At 34.1% G+C, this 15386-nt stretch overlaps 1 protein-coding gene across 9 annotated transcripts in view; it reads left to right on the top strand.

Annotated features, from left to right (window-relative positions):
• The window catches only part of Bckdhb (branched chain keto acid dehydrogenase E1 subunit beta), a 184869-nt gene that overhangs the window by 42682 nt on the left and 126801 nt on the right, over window positions 1-15386 (top strand). The window lies entirely within an intron of this gene.

The following is a 15386-nucleotide window of genomic DNA, read 5'->3' as shown; positions in this document are numbered from 1 at the left end:
TTCATATACTTTTCTTTTAGGAAAAAATTCTCATTGATTTCTTCTATATTTAGTTTGTCCTCAGGTGTAAATTTTATGTTTAGGGACAATCCAGCTAGCCATTTTATATTTGGGGGGTAAAGACAGAGAAACAATATGAAGAGCTGGCACGAAGAAGGGAACTGTGTTTAGCTATATTATAGGTGGTTAGTAAATGTGGGTTGAAATGAAAAGGTGAAAGAGCTCATTGTACTACATAATATCTAAATTTCCCTTTGGCTAAAGTGACTGTTAGGCCTGCTTGTAAATCAGGATATTTACCAATTACAGTGTGCTATAGTATCAAACCTACACTGGAATGACTACAGCAAACTGAGATGTTTGGTCTCCTTTCTTTTAGCTCTGAAAATCATAAATCTATAAATACTTATTTGTGACTGGAAATTTTAAATATCAAAGGACTTGTTCTGTCTAAAGTATATATCATTTGGAATTCAAAAAAATTACTCTGGCAAATAACTTTTCCTTGAACAGTTACATTTAAAACCACATGTTTTCCTTGTGATGTAATTTATGTGGAACAAAATGCACAGTGTTCATTTGATAGGTTTTTGACAGTCCATGTAACCACTATCCAAAACAAGATATAGAACAATTTCATCACACTTGGAAACCTCTTATCTCATCCTGCAAATCTATTCTCCCCGCTCCAAACTCAGCCACTTTCTAATTGCTGTTAGTTTTACATATTCTGGGGCTTTGTATAAAAGAAATCAGAATATATATTCTGCTGTGTTTGCCTTCTTTTGTTTTACCTAATGTTAGTGAGATACATTCATGTTGTAGCTTATGTCAGTAGTTAATTCCTTTCTCACTGCACAGTAGCAGTCCATTGTGTGAATATACATTATTGCTATCAAGTAATATCATCAACTATGTACAATACTAGAACATTATTACTAAGTAATAACATTGTCCACATTGCATAAATGTTTATTACTATTATTACTAAGTAATAATATATATTATTGTTATGCTAAGTATTATAATTGTTACTAAGGAAAGTACCTTGCTTCTCTGTCTTCACCAAGCTAGTGTCTGTATACTGTGCTGTATTGCCATTATATTGCTGGAGGCTATCTGTTGATGAACGGAGTGGGAAATGTTTCTTAAGGATGAGGAAAAGATCTCTTGAAAATCTCAGGCATGTACAATGTTTTTGAAGTTACATTCCATTGTGTGAATATTGTTTTTTCATGGGCCATGTAAATGGGCTTCTGTTTCACTTTATTCACTCCTTTATTGAGGAACAAATGTCCATCGCTGTTTTCAATTTTTGAAAACTGCCTTCTGCAGATGTATTAAGGTAGATTTCACTTAGCATTCTGTACATAATTTCTGAAATAAAGTATTTTAAAGATTCTAGCCAAATATTTCTTTAGGAAACTAACATATTAGGCATCTAAAGAAGTTAACTTGCTGACTCTAGAAATTTACCCACCATGTGTAATTTGAATCTACGTCTATGATTTATGTTGCAAATTCCTATTCTTGAGTGTTTCAGTTAGAGGTAAATTCAAAGTTTTAGCTTAGAATTGTAGTGCATGTCTCTGTCAATACTCTTCTTACCAAGTCTTGGTCCCTTATTTCCCTCATGGAGCATATTACCATGACTACTACTTTTAACTCACTCCATGTGGTCCTGAGGGAGCTATGTCACTAACCTCCATGATCTCAGAATGTGGGCATGTGATGCCACCCCAATCATTCTAACTTCTGGGAATTTTTTATGGGGAGACAGAGCTGCACTGTCTGTGGGTGACTCAGGCCCTGGATTACTCTTATCTTTTAATCTTTTGTTGATTAATGAGCTTCTCTAGAATTCTTTCATTTAATCTCATTTTAAGTTTAACCCACTTTGAATTTTAGTTTCCAAGACTTGACATATAGCAATTTTGACTAATAAAATACATAATATTGGTTAGAGAAAAGATGCTTCTCTTTTAAGGTGAAAATATTCCTAGTTGGAGTCATACAATAAACTGCAGACTTTCATAATTTAACATAGCTACTACTTTTGCCCAAGTAGCTGAAGTAAAAACCACTCCTATTTATTCATAATCATACCTTGTAAGGTTGCTGAGATGATTAAGAGATGATCCATGTGTGTATCCACCTAGTCTTTAGTACTGTATTGTGAAGACTTATGGACTGTTAAATTCTCACAACAGCTTTATCAAGTAAATTCATTAGCACCATTTTATAGATGAAGGACCTGAATATTAATGAAGTTAAGTCCACACACCAGGATTTGAACCTAGAGTGTGTCTCTAGAGCCTGGTGTCAGTCATATTTGGCACTAATGTTTCCAAGCCCTTTTGACAAAGGCCCATGAGATGGTGCTGTCCTCTTCTGACAAACATGAAAACCAGTGAGTTTAAGAACTTGCTGTGTAGCACACAGAGGTAGTCCATGATGGAGTTATGTTTTAGCTACTTTTTTTTTTTTTTTTTTGGTACCGAGGATTGAAATTAGGACCTTGTGCTTGCGAAGCAGACAGCGGCGCCACTGACCTAAATCCCCAGCCCCAGGAATTACGTTTTAAACCAACATGTTTTACTAGACTGGTGCTTCTCTTTTAAGTATTATGCCATTTTACATTTCACTTAACCATTATTGAATAAAGAACATAAATGAAATGTAGCTTCTTCCATTGTTGTAGTTTTATGCCAAAAAATAATGCCTTTCTTTGAAACTTTCCTAAAGAATTACAATGATGTGTTCTTTAATGGAATGGAGACATATACACACAAGCCATAGCCATGTGTTAGGGCAGGACATCCCTGTATTGCATATAGTCTGGCTTGAATGGATACTACATTAGTTTCTTCATTGCATAGGATTAATTCACTGCTTTGATACTTACAGAAATTACATGTCACAGTCTGGTGTGGTAATAGCTGGGGATCTTTGGAGGCTTTCTCTGCATTATGAAGCCACTGAAAGACACAGTCATGTTCCCAACAGACACAGGGACAGCTATAAATGTAAAACACTCGGTGTTTGGGTGAGACCTGGTGGAACCATTTTGTGAATAGATGTCATTGTTCCTGTCCCAGCTCTTTTTGACCTCTCTGAAGCCTTCACTTTTGGACCCAGTGCCCATATACTGTTCTTTATTAGAACCTCTGTACTGTGGTCTCTCTTCCACGTGTCCAGTCTACTCCATATAGAAGTGATTTCTTTCAGTTCAGCCATTAGCTATATAAACTATTACAGTTGAAACTAAAAGTACATAATTAATGCAATCTTCTTGCAGTAATTTTCTTGAATTTTTTCTACTTTGAATACACAATAAGTAGATATAAAACTTTGTGTTTTCTAAATGTAACAGGAAAAAAAGAACCTAATATGTTTGGGTTTCCAGATTATCTTAGTTAAGACATTTAAATACAATTAATCTTCTTTTTGAAATGTCAGAGCATGTTTAGAGATGATAAAGAACAGTCTAGGCAGTGTCAAAAGTATACAAAATGGTTATAATTCAGAAAGCGAATGAGTCAAGTTACATTATCAGGTATAAGCATCTGGAGGAAAAGATATCCTCCTATATCTTTTGAACTATTGGTTTTATTTAATTGAATCATGATATCAAAGTAAATATGGCTTTTATCTGTGGTTCTTCTAGTAAGAAGATAGTTTAAAAGGCCCAATGCCTATACTGTCTAATTTCTAAGATTTTTGGAAAAATCCAATTGTATTTCATAAAAAGTAGGTCTTAATGATATTAATGACTTTTAAGCAAATACATTAATTATTCATGAATTTCTACATTTTGAGGAGAACATTAAATAATTTTTGAATGGTAGAAGACTTAAAATTTTTTCTTTGTAAAATAATTTTGTGTTTTACACTAAGCAGATTGATTTTGTGCAAGCTACCACATTTAACACTGGGTGTAATTATTAACAGGAATATATTTAATCCATTAGTGAGAATATGTAATTCATTTTGAATTAGGTTTTAAATTAGATCAGACAGAATATTAAAGGTCATATAATATCTTACAAGTGAAAAATAACAGTTCCTTACCTAACCCTTCACCAAATCCATGCTTTTTTCACCATGTGCAACTATTTTCAACTCTTTTAACAATTTCTTTTGATAATTAGTCATCTTATTAGTAAATAAAATGCTTATCCTGCTTTTGAAATGTCTTAGGTCTTGTTATTTTAGCTTCTGTATTAGCTTTTCTGTTGCTGGGGAATACGTGACACTCAAAATGTAAAGGAAGGAGAGGTATATTTGGCTCACAGTTTCAGAGGTCTCAGTCCATGGTTAGCTGGCTACAATCCAGAAACATCATGAGAGAAGGGTTTTGGTGAGCCATACTGCTTAGTTCATAGCAGCCTAGAAGCAAAGCAAGTTGGAAAGAGTACTGAGAGCTACACCCTCCAGAGGCAGTCCCCACCACCACCTAATGACCCACCACCTCCATCTGGGCCCCATCACATAAGAGCACATTCACCTGGGAACAACAGTGGATTAATCCATTTATGAGTACAGTACCACCATGATCCAGTCACCTCTCTAGGAGTCTCTTAATCTAGTCAAGTTACAATTAAGATTAATTAGCCCAAGCTGGTGCATGCTTGTAATCCCAGCACTCTGAGACCTGAAGCAGGAAGACTGAAAGTTCAAGCCCAGCCTGGGCATATTAGTTACTTAGTGAGATTCTGTCTCAAAATAAAAAGGGCTGGGGATATAGCTCAATGTGAAGCCCTTGGATTCAGTCCTCAGTACCCACAAACTTAATAAAAATTTTCCTACTAAAAGACAGAATTTAGCTCTTTTCTATTACCTTCTTTTCCCCAGCACACACTGTACGTCTTCTTCCATGTATGTGTACTTCTTCCAGAATCTTCATGAGGTATAGTATAATTTTTGGTCAGATCATAATTTAGTGTTTATACTGCTGTGACCGTATCGGCAAGATTCATGACTGAATGAGAAATGCATCTTATCATTTCCTCTTTAGTATACAACTCTTTTTTATTCTCTTCATTTGCTTGATTCCTTAGATTTCTATTACCTATCTCCTCAATGAAATCTGTTTTTGGTTTGTTTGGACACCTTTTATGGCCAATCTGAATTTCCTTTCTTCCTGTTGGCATCCATTCTATCCTACTGAGGCAGTCTAATAAAGTGATAAAGAATGTGGGCTTTGGAACCAGACTGACTGAGTTTGAAATACTGGCTCCTCTACTTAGTATGTGAGGGTTGTGATTAAGTGAGCTAAATGTCAACTGATTTCTTTACTATGATAAATAGTTCTATTTTCTTCTTGAGCTGAATTTAATTACTACCTTTTTCCCCCCTGATTACAAAGAGATACATATGAGATTCCATCTTATCCTAGAAAGGATGGCCACGAAGAAATCAAATAATAACACATGCTGGCAAGGCTGCAGGGAAGAAGGAGCTCTTCTACATTGTTTTTGGGAATGTAAACATTATGAAAATCAGTATGGAGACTCCTCAAAAACTAAAACTAGAAATTCCACTTGACCTTACTATTCCCCTTCTAGGTATCTTCCCCCCAAATTAAAGACATCATATTGCAGTGATACGTGCATCCTCGTGTATAGCAGCAGCACAATTCATAATAGCCAAATCTTAGAAGCAACCTATATGTTCATCAGCACATGAATGGATGAAGAAAATGTGGTACTATGGTGTCTTAAATAAAGATAAATGAATCATTTGTAGGAAAGTAGATGAACCTTGAGACCATAATATTAAGTGAAATAAACCAGCCACACAAGCTTAAATATCATATGGTTTATTTTAGAAGCCCAAAATATAAATTAAGAGCAAAATAAAAGCTAGATAGTAGGAAGAAGAAAGATAGATCTTTCTCAGATGGGAAAGGGAGTAAGATTAAGGGAAGGATGGAGGAGGGGAGGGAAAGAGGATGAAAAAGGAATTAAGATTTGCTAAATGTACTAACTCCAAACAAGGAATGTAAACATTGTATACTGCAAGCATATACTAATAAAAATAAATTTTAAAAATGACAAATAGGGGGCCGGGGATTTTAGCTCAGTGGTTTCTCCGCCTGCTGCGCAAGCGCAAAGACCTGAGTTCGACCCCCGGTACGAAAAAAAAATGACAAATAGGCACCAAATTCTAAAAATAAAAAAAATACACATGCAGAAAATCAGATAATGTTATATTTTGGCATAAACAATGTTATATCTGATAGTTAACAATGTTTTACCTTATTTTCTTCAAAAGGCCTACTTTCTTATAGAGCTAATGCAGCCTCTATTGATACTTAATAAGACACTCCTAAAACTTAGTGGCTTAAAGCAATGACGTCTGCAGGCCAGTAGTTTGGCTGCACACAGCTGGACATTCAGGTCTTATCTGGCCTATCTCATAGATCTGCTGTTAGTCAAAATCAGATGTGGACTGGATTTGTTAATCATGGTTGTCTCATGTATTGGAGCAGTGGTTGCTAGGGTCTTGTCTACCTGTCTCTTCCTCCTCCCACAGGTTGGCTCAGGCTTGTTCACATGGTGGAAGCAGAGGTCCCAAGATCTCAAGAGAGCATTGACTTCTGTAGTATAGTCTAGGAACTACAGACCATCCCTTTTGCTACTGTGCAGTACCCAGAACAAGTCACAAAGCCAGACCAATTTCAAGAGGAGGGCAAAAATATTCCATTTTGTCATGGGAGGATCCTGCAAAGCCACATTGCAGGGGGATACAGGGAGGATTGAAGGATTGTGTTGGTTTTTCAGTCTTTCATGAACAAGATGTAATTGAAAGTGGTAGGAATGATGGAATAAGTATTTGAAGCAAGGGGGAATATTTTGAGGGATATTAATGACAGTATGTCTTTTACTATAATTAAAAAATTGAACATTCACCATATTTTTTATCACACTATATGCTTGTATGGTTAAGTACAAAAGAAGATAAAGGAGCTTATTAAATCTTTCTTGTAACACCAGGTAAATTGTGTATACTGTTGGCATGTTTTAGGTGTACTCTTAAATATACTTTATGGTCAACTTTCATTGACTTGGTTGCACCTTCTTATTTAGTATTTATTCTTTTATGATTGTTCAAGCAGATTTCTATTTCTCTCTTAAACATGGGATAGCTTTTGTTGTAAATCTAAAACTCCAGGTACCTACAAGAAGCAGGACTGCCGCCAGTATGCCATGATTTTATTTTATAATGTTAGGCCTTGAGTTAATGTTGGGTAACAAGAAAGATCAATGATTTTTAATCAGTTGGTTGAAGTGCAAAATGATCTTTGAATTTATCAATTGTGATTGACCCGATAAACTGAACTACTCATGGAATAGGACCTGGTAGAGTTTTCTGATACTGTGTCTTATTCTTTATGTTATCCACTCTCCAAGCTAAGTTTGTACATTAAATAGATATCCATTTTTTTAAATCTTTAGCCATAAGATACTGATATTCTCAATGACTAAGCTTCAACTGTGTGATAGAGTGACTTATTTTTGTTTTTAAATAAAATTTAATATCAGAAGTCACATGTTCAAATGTCACTGAGCTATTTAGAATAAAAATAACAAAATTTTCTTTTTTCTCTAACTTCTCACTCCCAATTCCTTGCCTCAGGCCCCTTTCTGTGGATTTATATATGGTTACATATGAGAATATGTAGATCGTGTCTGCTTACAGGCAAACATAAACAATTGTGCCATAATCATTGTTTGTGCTATACCTTGCTTTGCAGGTCTTTTCTATGTATTTGTAAAAATATGTGAATATATCAAATATATATACATACATAATACAAATAGGAACATGTTATAAACATTGTATAAATTACTTTTCTTATCAATATAATTTGGCTTTATTTTTATGTCAGTTCACACAGATTTAGCTGATTTTTAGCTGATAGAATTTCCTTTTCCCTATTGTACAGCACTGAATTGTTTCTGAATTCTGGATATTTAAAAAAAAACGTTGAACATCTCTGTATATATGTATATAAATATATATAAACACATATATATATACACACATATATATTAATATATATGTAAATGTTAAGGTTAACTGAAGAAGAAAATTATGTCAATGTTCTTTATTGTAAAAACTCAAACTTATATTAATTTATTTCTTGCTTTCCTTAAGTTCCATATATACTTCAGTTCAGCTCTTAGTAGTAAATGATTGATGAAGCCAGATGGTGTGAGTCTCTAAATGGAAGTTAGTAAAAAATTCTGGCAGAATAAGGACTGATACAAGTACTGAGGGAAACATACCTTAATAAGTGACTTTTTGTAGCCTGAAAGGTTAGGATGAAAGCTGGAAATTTTTGACAGACATTTAATTTGGTATCCTAAGAGCAAAAACTTTGTTTTTATTCTCTTGTATATAAAAACATTTTTTTTTACTTCTTTAAAAAGACTAGTTTTAGGTTCCCAATAAAATTGAGAGCAAGGTTCAGATATTTCCTACATGCTTTCTGTCCCCAAACAAGCATACCCTTCCCTGTTACCAGCATCCCCGAGTAGAGTGGAACAGTTTTTAGAATTGATAAACCTATGTTGACCAATCATTATTACTCAAAATCAATAATTTACAGTAGGATTCAGTCTTGATCTTACATATTTGATGGGTTTGGACAAATCTGTTATGACATATATCCACTGTTACAGTGTCATACCAAATAGTTTTTCTGTTTCCATAATATTTTCTTTTTCAGAATGTCATATAGTTGTAATCATGCAGTATGAAACTGTCTCAGAGTGGTTTCTGTTACTTAATAATATGCATCGAAACTTTCTTCATGTTTTGATAGCCCATTTCTTTTTTAGTGCTGAATAATATTCCATTGTCTAGCCATACCACCGTTTATTTACTCATTAAAGGGCATCTTGGTTGCTTTCAAGTTTTAGAAATTATGATGTGAAAAATATCTATAATAATACTTCATTGTTTAAAGTCATCTACTCATATAATACCACAGTTTCACTGATTGTAAGATACCTATTTCCTCCTCACATTTTAATATCTCTGAAAATGGAATTTAATTTAAAATCAGTGGCGTCTTACAGTCATCTTATCCAGGGGTTAATAGTTGCTATTATCTGATCACACACAAATATCAAAGTCTATACTAATATCAGTATAGGTATCTGCAGCTGGGAATAAAATTTCAGACACAAGGCAACTACACTTTTAGTTATGAGGTTCTGTCTGGCTGTGGTAAGATGCAAGGGCTGGGAAGTTAGGGAATTGCAATCATTTAACAACCTTTGGAAACAGGAGTCAGAGACAGGCTATACATAATTCCTGATCTAGCTTGAGAGCCCAGTACCAATTTTTTATTTCTCTTATGGATTCATTTTTATGCTTGGTGACACAGAAAATCATATTCTATGGAGAAATGTGCACTGATAATTGTAAATGCAAAACTGAGCAAGAAGAATCAGATTTTAAAAGTGAAAGAGTTGTAGTAATACTTTAAGCCAATTTATTTTGCTTGTATTTTGTTTCATGCGTATATCATGGTGATAGATAATAAGTGATATTTAATTATATTTTTTTCTTTCATTATAAATGAAATTGTAAAATGTGTCATTTTAATTGGCAGGTTTTTTTTTTCTTAGCAGTTCATAAAATAATGGGACATTTTTACCATTTATAATAAGTCAATATTCTTTATCTCAACATATTTCTTTTTGTTAGGTAATTTTTTTTCCCCTTTGAAATTCTTGTGTGCTAATGTGGAATGGCTTTGAAATATCCCTTGACTTTTCTCATTGTTGTGACAAAATGCCTGACACCTGAAGTTAAAGGGGGAAAAGTTTATTTAGTTCATCGTTTGTAGAGGTTTCAGTCTATGATTGGCTGTCTCCAATGCAGAGTGGCACATGGCAGAAAGGAAACAGTTCATGGCAGTGGAAGACAGCAAAAGCAACAAGGGAAAGGGGAGGGGCCCTCAACAGTGCCTTTCTGCCCCTTTTATTTTATGCAGATTACTTAGGCCGGGTAGCACTTACACCCTCAATCCTAGTCCTCTTGAGTTTAGGATTGCAATATTAATTAATTCCAGAAAAAACTCTGCCCATGACTCCATGAGGCTTTGGGAGGACATCAAGACACAAGCCATAATATCTTGTTAATTCAGTATTAAATTACAGTAATACCCTGGTTCACGAACACTTCTGTTTGCAAACAATTTGGTTGCAAACAAAAGCGTCTGGCAAAATTTTGCTTCCATTAGCAAACTCCACATTGGGTGGCAAACACAACCACAGCCATGTTCCCCACAGAAACATAAACACAGGCATCTTCCCTAAAATCATAAAACAATTTAGTTTTGTAAACTAAGATACCATTGTATTTTCGTTGTCAATCTGGCAGTTAGGGTGGGTTTTAAACCTGATTTTGTTTGTGGTCTACCCTGGGCATTTGTGGAACACACTTTTTGGTGTATTTGGGTTGGTCATTGAGGCATAGCTGTGGGTTTATTTTTGGTCCCTCACCCATTCTGTTTCTGACTTGGAGCCAGCCAATCATGGAGTAAAACTGTGAGCAAATTAAACCTTTCCTCCTTTAAGTTGTAGATGTTGGGAATTGTGTCTCAGCAATGAGAATGCTGGCTAATACAGAAAATTGGTACCAGGAGTGGGGTTATTGCTGTGTCTATAGTTAACCATGTGATTTAGAAGCCTGTGAAATCGGTTTGCTGGCAGTTTGGAAAGGTTTGGAAATTTGGGTAGAGAAGCTCTAGAATGCTGTAAGTAAAGACTGATGGGTAATTTTGGTCATATCTTAGAAGATCAGAATGCTGATAGGTATGCAGGTAGTAAAGTCCAGGCTCAAGAATATATTAGCATTTGAACTGCAGGTCATATGTGTTATACTTTGGCAAAAAACTTGTGTATATTTTGCCCATGACCTGAGACTTTGCAGGAGACTAAGAAAAAGGACAGTGGACTAAGTAATTTGGTAAAGGATATTTCAAGACTGCCTTAATATTTAGGCTGTGGCATTGATACTACTGGCTGCTTTGAGTCAGATTTATAGTGAAAAATTAGGGGCAAAGGGCAGAGCAGAACAATTTAAAAAATATAAATTTTGTCTCAATAGGATCCATGTGGACAATTTGGGCCAAAGGAAGTGTGGTCGCTAAAGAGATTAGCACCTTTAAAAAAGAAACCACTCATTCTGTAAAGTAGAAAGATACCTTGAAGGCATCTCAGGAAAAAGCAAGACTATATCTGTTGCTGGCTTGAAGATGAAAAAGTGTCAACTTCATATGAATTTACCTTGTATGCAGTTCATATGTAGCTCTTTGGTATAGACAATGCATTGGAAAATATTTACTATAGGTTTTCAAATATATTAAACATGAAAGATGAAAATTGATATTGTAGAACTTTTGGTAAACTGTGAAACACAACATACTGGAAAGTATGTGAAAATACCTCTGAGTAATTGAGAAGATTGAATAAGTTATATTATGAATGTGATTAAATTTTAATAATATATCAAACATTTATAATATGATATATTATAATATTATGGAATATAAATTATATGTTATGGAGTATATATTATGGAATACTATATATTATGGAATATTATAATATATAATATAATATTCCATAATATATTCCATAATATATTCCATAATGTATTACAGAATATCAGTTTCATAAAATCTTGTTTTGTTGCACTGTATTACATGAGACTGGAAAGTGTAATAAGGCTAATTTGGAAGTTTCATAATAAGGCATACAAAATACTTTATTTTTTTTTTTTATGATACATGTTTTCCAACCATTATGATAAGATCTCATTTATCTCATTATGGAAAAAATTGAAAATGTGAGATTTTCCAAATAATTATTAAAGAAAAAATATTTTGACTGCATTTGTGTTGAAATCAGACTAGGGGTTTGTTTCAAGTTGATATTTCTGTTCAGTTAAAAAAATAGGTGTTGGGGCCGGGGATTTAGCTCAGTGGTTCTGCTGCCTGCCTCGCAAGCAGAAGGATCTGAGTTTGATCCCTGGTATCAAAAAAAAAAAAAAGGTGAATTTTTTACTCTTCAGTGTTAAGCAAACATGATATTTTGAAATGATAACTTACAAATATATTTAGAATCTTAAATTCGTCTTACATGTCGAAGTAGCTCAGTATGGCAAGTCTCCAGGTTATATCCAAGGTAGTATTTACAGATTCTGGCCTGATGCTTTATTTATACCTAGACAGCTTAGTTGATTATTTGTTTTTATTTAGTGGTCAAGAGTTTCTAGCAGAATGCTACCTGAGATGCATAGATATTTAATTTAAATCTTCAAATCTATGTTTCTATTCAATTAGGGTATAGTTAAAGTCATCTCAGAAGATAAGGAGACTACAAATATAATCCTGAATGTTGTTGTGCTTCTATCACAATTGCATTACTTATCAGTAGCCTCATTTTCTATGTTTGTTCTAACATTTTCAAAACAGAATTTCTTTCATGAAGATATATGATTCTGCAGCACCTGTGTCAGTGCCATACAGCAAATAATAATAATAGGGATAAGAAAACTCTTCCTAGAATGAAAAATTTCTTTATTGCCTTAATGACTCTTATCATTCAATTATTTTAAATTATAATGCTGTTTTCTTCCAAGAACACAAAAGATGCCCATGATGATTAACTTAATATGTCCTCATTCTGTTCCTACGATGTCTCTATGATTACAGGTGGGATAATGGGGTAAAAACTAATATAATACTTTGTCAGAGACTACTGAATTAATTAGATAACCAGAAGGTCAGAGCTAGGTTTTTGGCTAAGAGACTTGCCCCACTTACTATTCTCTTTCATTGGACTATTAATTCTAACAAATGAGATAGATCTTTTCAGGTATGGAAACTTTGAATATGCTACAGTAACCAGGCAGCATGAACTAACATTTTGAATGTATATTCTACACCCTTTTTCAATGGAACATTTGGGGTTTTTTTGGGTTTTTTTTTACTATCATGTATAATGCAATATGAATAAAGCCCTACCCAAGTTTCACATTTGTGGGAAACTGCCATTACTGGAAATTAGTGCCAGGAAGGAGAAATGACCCTATTATCTCTGAGGTGGTCATAGTGTGCTTTGCATGGAAACTGGCATCATTAAGTTTGAGTGGTTACTTTTCTGCAGATGCTTTCTGTAGAAATTATTAATATATTAAATCTGAAAGAATTGGAAAATGCTTTCTAGAGATGTAGGAATATAGTTCATAAGTTTCAGCCTTTATAATTTATAAGTTTCAGCATTTATTTATATAAATACCTTAATAAAGTTTCAACATTTCAGCATTCAGGGTGGAATCCCCTTTTTATTTTCTCTCATGCCAGGTCTCCATTTCTTTAAGCCTCCATCAGTTGCATTCATTTTTGGGGAAACTGCCTTGATCCCTGTAACAGCTTGCCTCTCTTTGTATTCCTAGAGCACTTTGTTCTTGTTGCTGATAATATGTTTTTATTTGTTGGCTAGTAATATCCTTCCATTTTTGTAAGTCCCAGTCTAGTCTGTGCTTCTCAGTAGCATGGACTACCCTTTTCAGTTTCAACCCAGCATTTCACATGATGGCTGAATATGTTGGGTACACACTCACTATCAAATGAATAAGTAATATTACTATTACACATATTATTTGTACATCCCGTCTCTTTCAAAAAATGTCTTTAAGATGCCTTCTTAAAGGAAAATTGGAAGCAATGTGGAGGATGGGAACTAAAATGGCCAACATGAGCAAATTCATACCATGAATCTGTAAGTGAATTGGAAATATGTGTATAATGCATTTATACGTACAAGCAAGCAAATATGTAGAAATTCTATAGTGTGGATTTAAAAATCTGTCAGATTATTTTATCTTTGTATTTTGGCTTAGAAAAGTTTTGTTTCCTTTTTGCTTCTTAAGTTGTACATTTTCATCAATACTGTATATATTTTGTACTTCAGGATTTCTCTGTGGAGTGCTCCTTTAGTGCAAAAAATTCAATGTAATTAGCAGGTGGTGAAATAGAATGGGTCCAGTTTCACTGCTATGAACATAGAAATCTATAAGCTGACTGTATATGGTCAGCTCTTGAAAACTTATGCTCTGACTTCTGTTTACTGGGTCTTTCAAAAAGCACATAGCCATGGATTAGGGATACTACAATGCTAATTTGAAATAATGAGTTTTACTTTCAAATTAATGTAACTACAAAATGCCTGTGAATTTTTTGTTTGTTTGTTTGGAAGTCCTTCTTTATTGGAAAATAAATACAGAGTCAAACAGGTGGGCCAGCCAACATCTGTAGTTTTGGATGCCAAAAAGAATTTTAACTAGCTTTTCAAGTGACTTGTTTACCAAGTTTAAATGAATGAACATATTAAAATTATATTCTTATTTTCCTGATCTCAGGATTAAACTGATGCAAATCTTAGTAAAGATTTTTTTGGTTGTTCTTAATATAAGACTCTTGATCTAATTCTCTACATAATAGTTTTAAAATAGAGAATAAAGCATTGTTTGTTATGTTGTTCCTTAATTGTTAAAATAATGAGAGCTTATTTTTTCTGGGTAATTTATTTAAGAGAACAAAGCAGTCAATCATTGGCAACATTTCAAAGACAATAGGCCAAGATGAGAACCCCTTTCTTTCGGAGTGGCAGCCTTTAGAGTCCTGTGTTCTAGGGATTTGCTGATCACCAGGTGCCATCTCATTTATAAGGCAGGAAAGCCTGGACTTTTGAGTGGTAACCACTTACTTCGTAAGCAAGACTAAATGTGTGCTACTTCAGGACTTATCTACTGACATAGATCCTGCTACCAGAAGACTTGATCATGGCAGAAAACCTGTGTGCTATTTTTGGTCACATATTATCAACATTGTTCTTCACCTTCACACTGGTTAACTGCTAAGTAGAATGTATCTCTACTTCAGTGTATCTGGCTCCATGTCTGTCCATTTGTCCGTCTGTGCATCTGTCCATCCATCCCTCCATCCATCTATTCATCCATCACTAGGTTTAGAATGGAGTAGAATTAATCTCTGGAAGCACTTTTTATAATTGGGGCTGGCAGATGGTAAATATTTTAAGTTTGTAGGCCATTTTGTATCTGTTCCAACTACTCAGCTCTGCTATACTAGGTGAAAACAGTGATAGGCAATATATAAATAAATGGCATGGCTGTGATTCAAGGAAATGTTATTTTCAAAAGAATTGACTTGTAAATTGTGGCTCAGTGTAAGAATCTAACAACATAGTTTGTGTGCTACACAAAAACTTCGAAAAGATATTTTAATGCTTATAAGTATTCTACCACTGCTTATGTCTTAGGTTTGTTAGCTTATCTAC

Source organism: Heterocephalus glaber, unplaced genomic scaffold, assembly GCF_053883595.1.
Source record: "Heterocephalus glaber isolate CG9 unplaced genomic scaffold, H.glaber_assembly_v1.0 deba00001523, whole genome shotgun sequence".
Lineage (NCBI taxonomy): Eukaryota > Metazoa > Chordata > Mammalia > Rodentia > Bathyergidae > Heterocephalus > Heterocephalus glaber.
This window is presented reverse-complemented; position numbering and strand designations above follow the sequence as displayed.